We start from the raw sequence: 13,470 nt of genomic DNA on the forward strand, positions 1-13,470 counted from the left end.
AAGATTCAAATAAGCTGAATTAGAAGTGAAAATGGAAACATTACAACTGACACCTTAGAAATATAAAAGATCATCTGAGATTCTGATGATCACCTCTATGCACACAAACTAGAAAATCTAGTGGAAATGGATAAATTCCTGGAAATATACAGCATCCTAGCTTGAGTCAGGAAGAAATAGAAATCCTGAGCAGACCAATAATAAGCAGTGAGATTGAATCAGTTAAAAAAAAAAAAAATGCCAACAAAAAAAGTCCAGGGCCAGATGGATTCAAGCCTAATTCTACTAGACATTCAAAGAAGAATTGGAACCAGTTCTACTGAAATTGTTCCACAAAATTGAGAAGGAGGGAATCCTCCTTACCTCATTCTACCCAGGCAGTATCATCCTGATACCAAAGCCAAGAAAAAAACCTACAAAAAGAAGAAAACAGCTCAATATTCCTGATGAATATAGATGCAAGAATCCTCAGCAAAATACTAGAAATGGAACAAAATAGCACAACAACAAAAAAAAATTCACCATGATGAAGTGGGTTTCAGTCCCACTTTTCTTTTCTCAATAGATGCAGAAAAAGCATTTGATAAGATCCAGTATCCCTTTATGATAAGAATTCTTGACAAACTAGGTATAGATGGAACATACCTCAAAATGGTAAAAATCCCTCTATGACAAACCCCACAGCTAACATCATACTGAAAGAGGAAAACTTGAAAGACTTCCCTTAAGAATGGGAACAAGACAAGGATGCTCACTTTCACCACTTTTATTCAACATAGTACTGGAAATCCTACCCAGAGCAATTTGGCAAGAGAAATAAAGGGCATCCAAACTGGAAAAGAGGAAGTCAAACTTATCTCTGTTTTCTGATGATGTGATCATATACCTATAAAACCTGACTCCTCCAAAAGAATCCTAGATCTCTTAAATCAATCTAGTAAAGTCTCAGGTTAAAAAATCAATGTACACAAATCAGTAGCAGTGCTATATGCATCAACAAGAATCAAGCTGAGTCTCAAATCAAGAAATCAATTTCTTTTACAATAGTTATAAAAAATACTTAGAAATATATGTAACCAAGGAAGTGAAACATCTGTACAAGAACTACAAAATACTGCTAAATAAATCATAGGTGGCCCAAACAAATGGAAATGTACCTCATGCTCATGGATTGGAAGAATCAGTATTGTGAAAATGACCTTACTACCCAAAGCAATCTACAAATTCAATGTAATTCCTATCAAAATACCAACATTGTTTTTTCAGACAGTTAGAAAAAAAATCATAAAACTCACATGGAACCAAAATAGAGCTCAAATGGCCAAAGCAATCCTAAGCAAAAAAAGTAGAAAAAAGAATGAATCTAAAGGCGGCATCACATTACCTGACTTCAGAATATACTACAGGGCTATAGTTATCAAAACACTATGGTACTGGTAAAAAAGTAGGTACATAGACCATGGAACAAAATAGAGAACTCAGAAATAAAGCCAAATACTTACAACCACTGATCTTTAGCAAAGCATACAAAAACATAAATTGGGGAAAGGACACCCCGTTAAATGGTGCTGGGAAAATTGAATAGCCACATGTAGAAGAATGTAACTAGATCCCTATCTCTCACCATCTACAAAAATTAAGATAAAGACTTAAATCTAAGACCTGAAACCATGAAAATTCTATTCTAGAAGAAAACCTAGGAAAAATTCTTCTGGACATTGGCCTAAGCAAAGAATTTATGACTAAGACATCAAAAGCAAATGCAATGAAACCAAATATAAATAAGGGGACTTAATTAAACTAAAAAGCTTCTGCACAGCAAAAGAAATAATCATTAAATAGACAATCTGTAGAATGGAATAGAAAGTTTGCAAATTTTGCATCCAACAAAGAACTAATATTCAGAACCTATGAGGAACCCAAACAAATCACTAAGAAAAAGCAAATAATCCCATTAAAGAGTTGTCAAAGGACATGAATAGATATTTCTCAAGGGATAATATATAAATGGCCAACAAATATGCATAAATGCTCAGCATCACTAATCATCAGGGAAATGTTAGTTAAAACACAACAATATACCACCTTACTCCAGCCAGAATGACCATTATTAAAAAGTCAAAAAACAATAGATGTTGGCATGAACAGGGTGAAAAAGGAATGCTTATACACTGCTGGTGGGAATGTTAATTAGTATAACTTCTATAGAATACAGTATGGAGATTTGATCCATGAATTCCACTACTGAGTATCTACTCAATGGAAAGGAAATTAATATATAAAGAGACATATATTTATCACAGCATAGTTCACAATTTTAATGATTTGGAATCAACCTAAATGCCCATCAACCAAAGAGTAGATAAAGAAAATGTGGCACATATATATATATATTGTGGAATACTACTCACCCATAAAAATAATGAAATAATGTCTTTTGAATCAACTTGGATGGAACGTGCAGGCTACTATTCTAAGTGAAGCAGCTCTGGAATCAAGATCCAAATCCAACATGTTCTTACTTACAGGTGGTTGCTAAGCTTATGGGTATGCAAGGGTATACAGAGGGGTATAATGTACATTGGAGACTCAGAAGGAGGACAAGGGGGAGAGAGGTGAGAAATGAAAAAGTACCTATTAGATACCTAATATCTAGTACTCGGGTGACAGGTGCACTAAAATGCTAGACTTCGTCATGGTACAATTCATCCATGTAACCAAAAAATCACTCATACCCCTAAAGCTATTGAAATAAAAAATTTTAAAGTAAATTATATAATGATTAAAGGGCCATTTCACCAGGGAGATATGACAGTTATAAATATACATGTACCTTACAGCAGAACACTGAAATATAAGGCAAACATTGACAAAATTGAAGGGAGAAATAGTAACATAGTAATAATAGAATATTTCAGTGCCCTGCTTTCAATAACCAGACACAATATTAGCAGAGAAGCAGAGCACTTGAATAATGCCATAGACCAATTGTACTTAGTACATATATATAGAACACTGCACGTCAAAACAGCAGAATAGACAGTCTTTTCAAGTATACTAGGAGCATTCTCCAGAATATATCACGTTAGGCCACAAAACTAGTCTTAAGATTGAAATCATACCAAGTATCTTTTTAGACCATAGTGTAATAAAACTAGAAATCAGTAGCACAAGAAAAACTAGAAAATTTACAAATATGTGGAAATTAAACAACACTCTTGAATAATCAGTGGATCAAAGATGAAATCACAAGGGAAATTAGAAAATATATTGAAAATGAATATGAAAACATAACATAGCACAACCTAGAGGGTGCAGCAAAAGCAGTAATAAGAGAGAAGTTTATAGCAGTAAACATTCATGTTAAGAAAATCTCCAGCCAACAACCTAACTTTATACTTAAGGGGACTAGAAAAGGAAGAACAAGCTAAATCCAAAGTTAGCGGAAGAAAAGGAGGAATAAAAATTAGAGCACAAATAAATGAAATAGATAATAGAAAAGCAATTTATAAAAAGGTAATGAACTAAGAGTTGATTCCCTAAAAAGATCAACAAAATCAACAGTTCCTTACTTAGCTAGACTAAGAAGAAAACAAAGACTCAAATGACAAAAATCAGAAATGAAAGAGGAGACATTACAACTGATGCCATAGATATGTAAAGTATAATAAAGTACTAGGAATAATTATATACCAACAAATTATATAACCTTGAAGAAATGCATTAATTTCTAGAAATGTACAATCTATCAAGACTAAATTATGAAGAAATAAAATATCTGAGTGGACATATGGTAGTAAGGAGATTGAATCAGCAATCAAAAGCCTCCCAACAAAGAAAAGCCCAGGACCAAATGGCTTCACTGGAGAATGTTTCTAAACAATTAAATAAGAATTAATACCAATCCTTCTCAGACTCTTCCAGAAAACTGTAGAGGAGGGAACGCTTGCAGACTCATTCTATGAGGTCGACATTACCCTGATACCAAAACCAGGATATGCAAAAATCCTCAACAAAATTTTAGCAAACTGAATTCAACACCACATTAAAAGAGCTGTACATTATGACCAAGTGGGATTTATTCCTGAAATGCAAGTGTAGTCGAACATATAAAAATCAAGGTAGTGCAGATATGTTAACAGAATGAAGGAAATGTAACACGTGAGCATCTCAATTGATGCAGAAAAAGCATTTGAGAAAGTCGCACACCCTTTCATGACAACAACACTCAAAGAACAAGGAGTAGAAGGAAATTACCTCAACATAATAAAGGGCCATATGTGAAAAGCCCACAACCAACATCATACTCAGTGGTGAAAAACTGAATGCTTTCTCTTTAAGATGACACACAAGGAAAGGATTGCTTTTCTCACCACTTCTACTGAACATTGTGCTAAAATTTTTAGCCAGATCAATCAGGTAAGAAAACCAAAAAACATCCAAATAGGAAAGGAATACATATGATGATCTCTTCACAGGTGACATGATCTTATACATAGAAAACCCTAATGATTCCAAACACAACACACACATAAAACTGCTAGAACTGATAAACAAATTTAGCAAAGTTGCAGGACACAAAATCAACACACAAAAGTTATATTTCTATACTCTAACAATGACCAATCTGAAAAGGTGATTGAGGAAACAATTACATTTACAGTAGCATCAAAAAGAATAAAATACTTAGGAATAAACTTTACCAATGAGGTGAAACACTTCTACACTGAAAACTGTAAAACATTACAGAAAAAATTGCAGAAAACACAACTAAATGGAAAGACCTTCTGTGTTCATGGTTTGGAATACTTAATACTTTCTTAAAGTATCTCTGTTAGCAAAGCAGTCTACAGATTCAATATAAGCCCTATTGAAATAGCAATGTTATTTTTTTGCAGAAATAGAATAAAACCATTCTAAAATTCATATGGAATCTCCAAGAACCCAGAAGAGCCAAAACAATCTTGAGAAAGAAGAACAAAGCTTGAAACCTCCTATGTCCTGACTTCAAAACGTATTACAAATCCATAGCAATCAAAATAATATGGTATGGCATAAAGAGAGACATAAGCCCAGTGTGGTGGCTCACACCTGTAATCCCAGCACTTTAGAAGGTGGGGGTGGGTAGATCACTTGAGATTGGGAGTTTGAGACCAGCCTGGGCAACATGGCAAATACCGGTCTCTACCAAAAAAATAACAATAGTTATCTAGGTGTGGTGATGTATGCCTTTGGTTCTAGCTAATCTGGAGGCTAAGGTGGGAGAAGCGCTTGAGTCCAGGAAGTTGAGGCTGCAGAGAGCCATGATCATGCTACTGTACTCCAGCTTGGGTGACAGAGCAAGACCCTGTCAAAAAAGAAAAAAAAAAAAAAGCCACATATACAGACTAGTGGAACAGAATAGAGAATCCAGAAATAAATCCTCATCAAATGATTTTTGACAAAGGTGTCAGGGCTACTGGTAGGGAAAGGACAATCTCTTCAACAAATGATGTTGGGAAAACTGGATATCGGTATGCAGAAGAATGCAGTTGGACCCTTACCTTACACCAGATTAAAAGAAATAAGTGGATTAAAGACCTAAATGTAATACCTGAAATTATTAAACTTCTAGAAGAAAACAGGAGAAAAGCTTCATGACATTGGATTTGGCAATGATTTCGTGGATTTAACACAAAAAGCACAGGCACCAGAAGCAAAAATAGACAAATAGGATGTCAGACCTAAAACCTTTTGTTCGGTAAAGGAAAATCAAGAGAGTGAAAAGGCAACCTATGGAATGGGAGAAAATAATTGCAAACCATATATCTGATAATGGGTACACATCCAAAATATGTGAAGAACTTCTGTAACTCAATAACAAACATCAAAATTTAAAAATGGGCAAAGGACTTGAATATATATTTTTCCAAAGAAGATATACAATTAATTAGCCAACAAACATGAAAAGATAAACATCAGCATGGAAAGATCAACAAGTAATCGTTAAGGAAATGTAACTCAAAACCAAAAGAGATATCACCTTGCATCCATTAGCATGGCCATTATTTTTTAAAAAAGACTAAAAATAACAAGTATTGGTTAGGATCTGGAGAGATTGCAACCCTTGCACACTGTTGGTGGGAATATAAAGTGATGCCACTAGGGAAAATGATATAGAGGCTCTTCAAAAAATTGAAACCAAAATTACCATATAATTCAGCATTCTCACTTCTGGGTGTATATACAAAGGAATTGAAAACAGGATCTCATGGAAGTATTTGCACACCCATTTGCATTGCAGCATTATTTCCAGTAGCTAAGGTAGAAGCAACCTAAATGTTTATCAGTAGAGATATGGATAAAGAAAATGTGATATATACATGCAATGGAATATTGCTCAAGATTTAAAAAAGAAGGAAATCCTGTCATATGCTACAACATAGATAAACCGGGAGGTCATCATGCTAACTGAAATAAACCAGTAACAGAAAGACACATGGTACATGATCCCACTTACATGAGGTATCTATAATAGCCATACTCTTAGAAACAGAAAGTAGAATGGTAGTTGCCAAGGGATGGGGGAATGGAGAAAGAGTTGTTCAGTGGTTATAGAGTTTTGTTTTTGCAAGATAAGGAAGTTCTAGGTTTCTTTTGCACAACAATGTGCATGTAGTCAACACTACTGTACACTTAAAAGTGGTTAAAGTGGTAAATTTTGTTACTCCCATCCCCCATTTTTAGACAGGATATCACTCTCTGTCACCTAGGCTAGAATGCAGTGGTGCAATCATAGTTCACTGCAACCTTGAACTCCTGGGTTCAAGCAGTACTCCTGCCTAAGCCTCCCGAATAGCTAGTTCTATGGTTATGTGCTACTAGGCTCAGCTAGTTTTTTTAATGTTTTGTAGAGACAGTGTCTCGCCATGTTGCCCAGCCTAGTGTTGAACTTCTAACCTCAAGCAATCCTCCTGTCTCGGCCTCTCAAAGCACTGGGATTACAGGTGTTAACCACTATACCTGGCCTATGCTTTTTTGTTTTTAAACCATATATTTTTTTTTAAAGAAATAAACCTGTCTGCATTCATCTGCTATTTTACCTGATAGGACAGATTTGCCTTAGGTAAGCCTTTGTAAACAGGCATGATCTTCTAAAAACTGCTCGAATGTTTTAAAAAAGGAAGAGTGAGAGCAAAGACACTTGAAGAGTCATAACTGGTTCTTTATCTTTTGTTAACAGTTTAAAAAAGGGAGCACTTTCTGTGTCTCACAGGACAAATGCCTTCATCCATTGGAAGCTGAACCATGAGTATTTCCTTCTGAGACTTTCATAAAACTAAGTCTGCATAAAGGCAGAGTCCTGTGGTAATTGGAACCTCATAATAGCATTTACATTTGGTGTTAACATGCACCTAACAGGAAAAAGGATTTAGTTATTTTCAAGCTCCCAAATCCCAAATGTGCTGAATAGACATTTCCTTTAAAAAATAAATATACAAAATGGATTTGTGTGACTTGAAGTTTAAAAGAAATGTTCTTGCATGCCATAGTTAAGAATTGTAACAATATCACATTCTCAAGTTTCCATATTTTTGAAGTAGACTGTCATGGTTTGGCTCAGCTACTAAATTAAATTATTGCTGGCTTGAACATTCCTTTTGGTTACACTATAATCTTTACCTCCCTTGGAAAATATGTCCTATTTTGAGTGTTTATTTCAGGCTACTTGGCTTGAAACACCTCTGTTTAGCGGTAAAGTATGGATATATAAGTGAGATCTGTGTTTTATATATATAGAAAGAAAAGAAATAGAAAAACAATTTTACACTGTGAGTGTTACAAAAACACACCAACAGGAATAAACACATACATACATATATGCAACTAGAACCATCCTTATCAATGATCAAGAGAATATAGTTATACTGAATTAATATACATGCATACATGCATATGTTTCTATCCATTAATATGTTATTACAGCTTGAATTGTGTCTTCCCTTTCCCCGAAATCAGATGTTGACATTCTCACCCTTAGGAGCTTAGAATGTGATCTCATTGGATAGGATTTTTGCAGAGGTAATCAAGTTAAAGCGAGATCATTAGGTCAGGTCCTAATCTAGTATGACTGGTATCCTTATTAAAAAGGGGAACTTTGGATACAGAGACATGCATAGAGGGAAGACAGTGTGAAGAGACACAGAGAAAAGACAGCCATCTACAAGCCAATGAGAGAGACATGGAACTGATCTTTCTCTCATACCCCTCAAAAGGAACCAACCCTGTCAACACGTTGCTTTTGTATTTGCTGCTTCCAGAATCGTGAGACAATACATTGCTGTTGTTTAAGCCACCTAGTTGTTGGTACTTTGTTACAGCATCACTAGCAAACTAATACAAGGTATTTGTGTATTATGCTAGAAATCAGGATATACTCATAGGTAGGATACATGATTAGTCTTTACATGTTTTACCTTTTCGTAATATCTCTTAAGTGCTTTTAAGAAATTGGTTTCCCTAAAAATAAAAAGAAGGGAAAAAAAGAAATTAGTTTCCCAATTTCATATATTAAGAAATTTAAGATTGACTGTGATGATGAAGCAGTTAGATTTGGAAAGTGGACCCTACTTTGCGTAAATAATAATCAGACTTTTATTCAGGTATCTGTGAGTTTGTGCAATTTGTAGTAGTAGTACTAGAGTTTACCAGAGGCCTAATGGATTGGAAAGGCAGAATCAGAAATAAGCAAATTTACCCTCATCCAGCACCAAAATAAAAAATTCTCAAAGGTGCGCACATGGGAATTAAAATTTCTCCACATTAGAAACAGATGTCTTTAAATAACTGTTTTTTTCCATTGCCCCAATGTGTAAAGTGCCTTTTTATTGTGCTCATTTTGTCATCAGTAGAAGGGATGCTTGAGTTCAGTACTTGGGAGAGTGGAAGGTGCAGTGTCCTTGGGCCCTATCCCTCTACATTTCATGGTATGCCAGGGACGTCTGTGTTTACGGCCTCCGACCAATGCAAGAACATACCTGAGCAACCCAAACTCCTAACTGGGGCAAATTGGAGTCAGTGATAGAGGAGAACACTGTTTTACAATGTTAAATATTTTTGTTGTTGCTCTGGAGGTTGGGAGAGATTAATCTTTGCCTGGAGATAGGATTTAGCAGAATATAGGTATTTATATCTTGTTTTATTATAACATCTCCATTCCATTGACTTCTTTCCTGAACCCAAATTAAGCAATGAATGCTCTTTTGGCATTTTTAATGTGGGTGTTCATTATTACCTGTATAATTCAGAATACTTCTAGGTTATGTCATAAACATGCTGTTATTTGTATTAGCTTACAGATACTGTTGATCCATCTCCTGTGTTGTTGTTTTTCAAATTCCAGGAGTAACAGGATGGAAGGTCGCAGAGCTCTAAGTAATAAGTAAAGTGGCCTGGGATATTGGACATGGGGAGTGGTGGGGATTGATGCAAACTAGACAGACAGCTATGCCTGATTTAAAGGGGCCACCTCTGTTCTAATACATCTGGTTGTTGTCCTGTGAAAATGCAGGCCTGATGTGGCCAAATCTTTGTGTTTTTCAAACCAAGAGGTAGAAACTTGAATTTTTACAAGCAGTCTCCCAGTTTTTATTGTGACAAGTTCAGATACAAAAAATATATATGGGTCCAATAAAATACCACTTGTTTTTAGCCTCTGGGGTAGGATATATGAAGCCAGCTTGTTCCTCCAGGTAGGAGGTGGTACTTATAGGTCACCTCTACTGAGACATTGTTGGTGACGTCCTGTAAGACTCAGCTCTGGGACCCTCCATACTGAATGGCTCTTATAGTTGCAGGAAAAACCCAGGTCCAAATGACACTCACAGTTGACCACAGTTTTACCTAATTAAGTAAAACTTCTTTTTTTAAAAAAAAATAATTTATTTTGTTACCCTGTTACCAGTACTTTCAAATACTTAAGAAAAAAAATCAATATTGAACTATCAGTTTTGCAATCCAGAGGATATTTGCACTTTTTCAAAAAAATTTTAAAAATTTGAAAAAAGATAACATATTGGCCTCCTGCCTTTTAAATGTAGCAGCTTTTATTTTTAATATTTAAGGAATGAATCAGACTTTCAGATGTGCTTAAATTGGTACCTAGAGACATAATGGAGATTTCTTATTTTCTTCACTGGTAAGAATTTGTCATTCATTCCAGTAGTTATTTTTAAGCAACCTTTTTATTTTAGAGCAGCTTTAAAGTTATGAATGTAGTACAGAGAGTTCCCCTATACCCCAAATTCAGTTTCCCCTTATTATTAACATCCTATGTTAATTAATGACCAGTCATGATGCATTGTTATGACCTAAAGTTCAAACTTTATTCAAATTCCTTAGTGTTTACCTACTGTTCTTTTTCTGTTCCAGGACTCTATCCAGAATATCACATTACATTAATTGTCATGTCTCCTTAGGCTCCTCTTGGGTGTGACAGTTTCTTAGACTTCCCTTGTTTTTGATGATTTTGACTGTTTTGAGGAGCACTGGTCAGGTATTCCATAAAACATCCTTTAATTGGGAAGGTATTTTTGGGGAGGGAGTCTAAAGAGGTAAAGTACCATTCTTTTGATATTAAGGGTGCACACTATTGTGTCAGTATCATCTTTTACGGTTAATGTGAATCTTGATCACTTGGTTGAGGTTGTGTTCATCAGATTTCTTCATTGTAATGTTACTGAAGACACTGTGTGCAGCCTGCATGTGAGTAGGGAGTCATCTGCACCTCTGTGAGAGTGTTTACGTAAACTATTTGGAATTCTTCTACATGAGAGATTGGTCTCCTTCTCTGTGTATGCATGCATGCGTATATGTATGTATGTCAGTATGAATATTTTATGATTTGGATTATAATGTAATACTTCTTTATTTCATTGCTCAGGCAGTTCCAGCTTTGGCCATGAAAACTCTTTCAGTTGGCTACTGTGTCCCTTTGATATACCCCCACTGTTGCATTGTTTTTGTTTTTGAGTACTTTCTTAATTTCTGGCACTACAAGGTGTTCATGCACATCTTGTATATTCCTGCTCCAGTGCTAGAATCAATGTTTTTTTCCGAGGACCCCTGGTTTCTTTTATTGGAGGCTATTACTAGAAACCAAGATGTGCTAATGCTCATTGCTACTGGGATGTGTTGCTTCGAGGCTCTTTCAGCTGACAGAGCAAGGAAGTATATTGTGTATAATACTGTAATTTTGCCTTTCCCAGAATGTCATACAAATGTCATATAGTATATAGCCTTTTTAGACTGGCTTGTTCTACTGGTAGTATGCATTTAAAAGTTATCTATGTTGTTTTTCTGGGGAGGAGAAGGGACAGGGTCATGCTCTGTCACATAGGCCCTTGTTTTTGTTTTAGTTTACGTGTGTGTGTGTGTGTGTGTGTCTGTGTGTCTTGTGTGTCTGTGAGTTAGAGACAGGATCTCCCTCTGTCATCCAGGCTGGAGTGCAATAGTGCGATCATGGCTCACTGCACTCTCAACTTCCTGGGCTCAGGTGATTTTCCCACCTCAGCCTCCTGAATAGCTGCGACCACAGGCACGTGCCACCACACCTAACTAACTTTTATATTTTTTGTGAAGACAGAGTTTTGCCGTGTTGCTCAGGCTGGTCTCAAATTCTTGGCTCAAGCAGTCTGCCCATCTCGGCCTTCCAAAGTGCTGGGACTACAGGTGTGAACCACCACCCTCAGCCAGTTTTTTTTTTTTTTCCCTGTGAATAGTATTCCATTATATGGATGAAAACAGTGTGTTTATACACTCACCTGTTGAGATTGCTTCCAGCTCTTGACCAGTACAAATAAGACTTCTATAAACATTCTCATGCAGGTGTTTATGTTGACATAAAATTTCAAATGAATTGAGTACCTAGGAGCACAATTGCTGTATTATATTATAGAGACTGTTTAGCTTTTTAAGGCACTGCCAAACTGTATTCCAAAATTTGGAATGGTATACAGCTTTTGCATTCACTCTGGGAATGAATGAGAGCTCCTGTTTCTCTGCATCCTATTCAACATTTGGTATTGTCAGTTTTTTAAATTTTAGCCGTTTTAATAGATGTCTAATAGTATTTCATCATTTTAATTTGTATTACCCTAATGACATAATGATGTTGAGCATCCTTTAATATCTTGTCATATGTATATCTTCTTTGGTAAAGAGTCTGTTCAGATCTTCACCCCTGCCCCCTGTTTTTGTTATTGTTATTGAGTTTTAAGAATTCTTCGCTTGTTTGCTATTTTTTTTTTTTTTTTTTTTTGAGATGGAGTCTCACTCTGTTGTCCAGGCTGGAGTGCAATGGCGCTATCTCGGCTCATTGCAACCTCCATCCACCTCCTGGGTTCAAGCAATTCTCCTGCCTCAGGCTTCCAAGTAGCTGGGATTACAAATGTGTACCACCATACCTAGCTAACTTTTTGTATTTTTAGTAGAGACAGGGTTTCACCATGTTGGCCAGGCTGGTCTTGAACTTCTGACCTCAGATGAACCATCTGTCTCGGTTTCCCAAAGTGCTGAGATTATAGATGTGAGCCACTGTGCCCAGCCTAGTTTTAAGAATTCTTTGTGTATTTCATCTATTTATTTAGTTTGGAGACAGGGTCTTGCTCTGGCACCTTGACTGGGGTGCAGTGGCATGATCATGGCTCATGGCAGCCTCAAAATCTTGGGCTCAAGTAATCCTCCACCTCAGCCTCCCGAGTAGCTGGGACTATAGGTACATACCACCACACTCTACTAATTTTTTATTAGAAGAAATTTTTTTTGTAGAGATGAGGTTTTGCTATGTTGACCAGGCTCGTCTCAAACTTCTGACCTCTAACAATCCTCCCACCTCAGTCTCCTAAAGTGCTAGGGCTGCGGACATGAGTCTCCATGCCCCGCTGTATATTTTATATACAACTTCTTTATTAGATGTGTTTTGTAAATATTTTCTCCCAATCTTTGGCTTGTCTTTTCATTCTCTTAATAGTGTCTTTCACAGAGTAGTGTTTTACATTTTATTAAGCCAATTTATCTTCTTTCATAAATAGTGTTTTTGGTGTTGTATCCAAAAACTTGTTACTAAACCCAAGATGATGTAGATTTTCTCCTATGTCTTCATCTAGAGATTTTATTGTTTTGCATTTTACACCTAGGATTATGATTCATTTTGCATTAATTTTTATAAAATGTAAGGTCCAAGTCTAGGTTCATTTAATTTTCTTTTTGGCATATGAATATCCAATTATTCCAGCATCATTTGTTGAAAAGACTATGCTTTTTAAATTGAATTGCCTTTGTGCCTTTTTCATAAATTGGTTGCCTACATTAAATGGGTTGATTTCTGGGGTCTGTGTCCTGTTCCATTGATGAATGCATCTATTCTTTTTGCCAATTCTACAGCTTGGATGGAGTTGATTTTGATTGGTATTAATTTTTATTTGGGGTTTG

At 35.9% G+C, this 13,470-nt stretch overlaps 1 protein-coding gene across 1 annotated transcript in view; it reads left to right on the forward strand.

The window, feature by feature from the left end:
• The window catches only part of BICC1 (BicC family RNA binding protein 1), a 312,911-nt gene that overhangs the window by 19,096 nt on the left and 280,345 nt on the right, over positions 1 to 13,470 (forward strand). The gene's annotated exons all lie outside the window — the stretch shown is intronic.

Source organism: Aotus nancymaae, unplaced genomic scaffold (assembly GCF_030222135.1).
Source record: "Aotus nancymaae isolate 86718 unplaced genomic scaffold, 86718_ANA_hifiasm-v0.15.2.pri h1tg000010l, whole genome shotgun sequence".
Classification (NCBI taxonomy): domain Eukaryota; kingdom Metazoa; phylum Chordata; class Mammalia; order Primates; family Aotidae; genus Aotus; species Aotus nancymaae.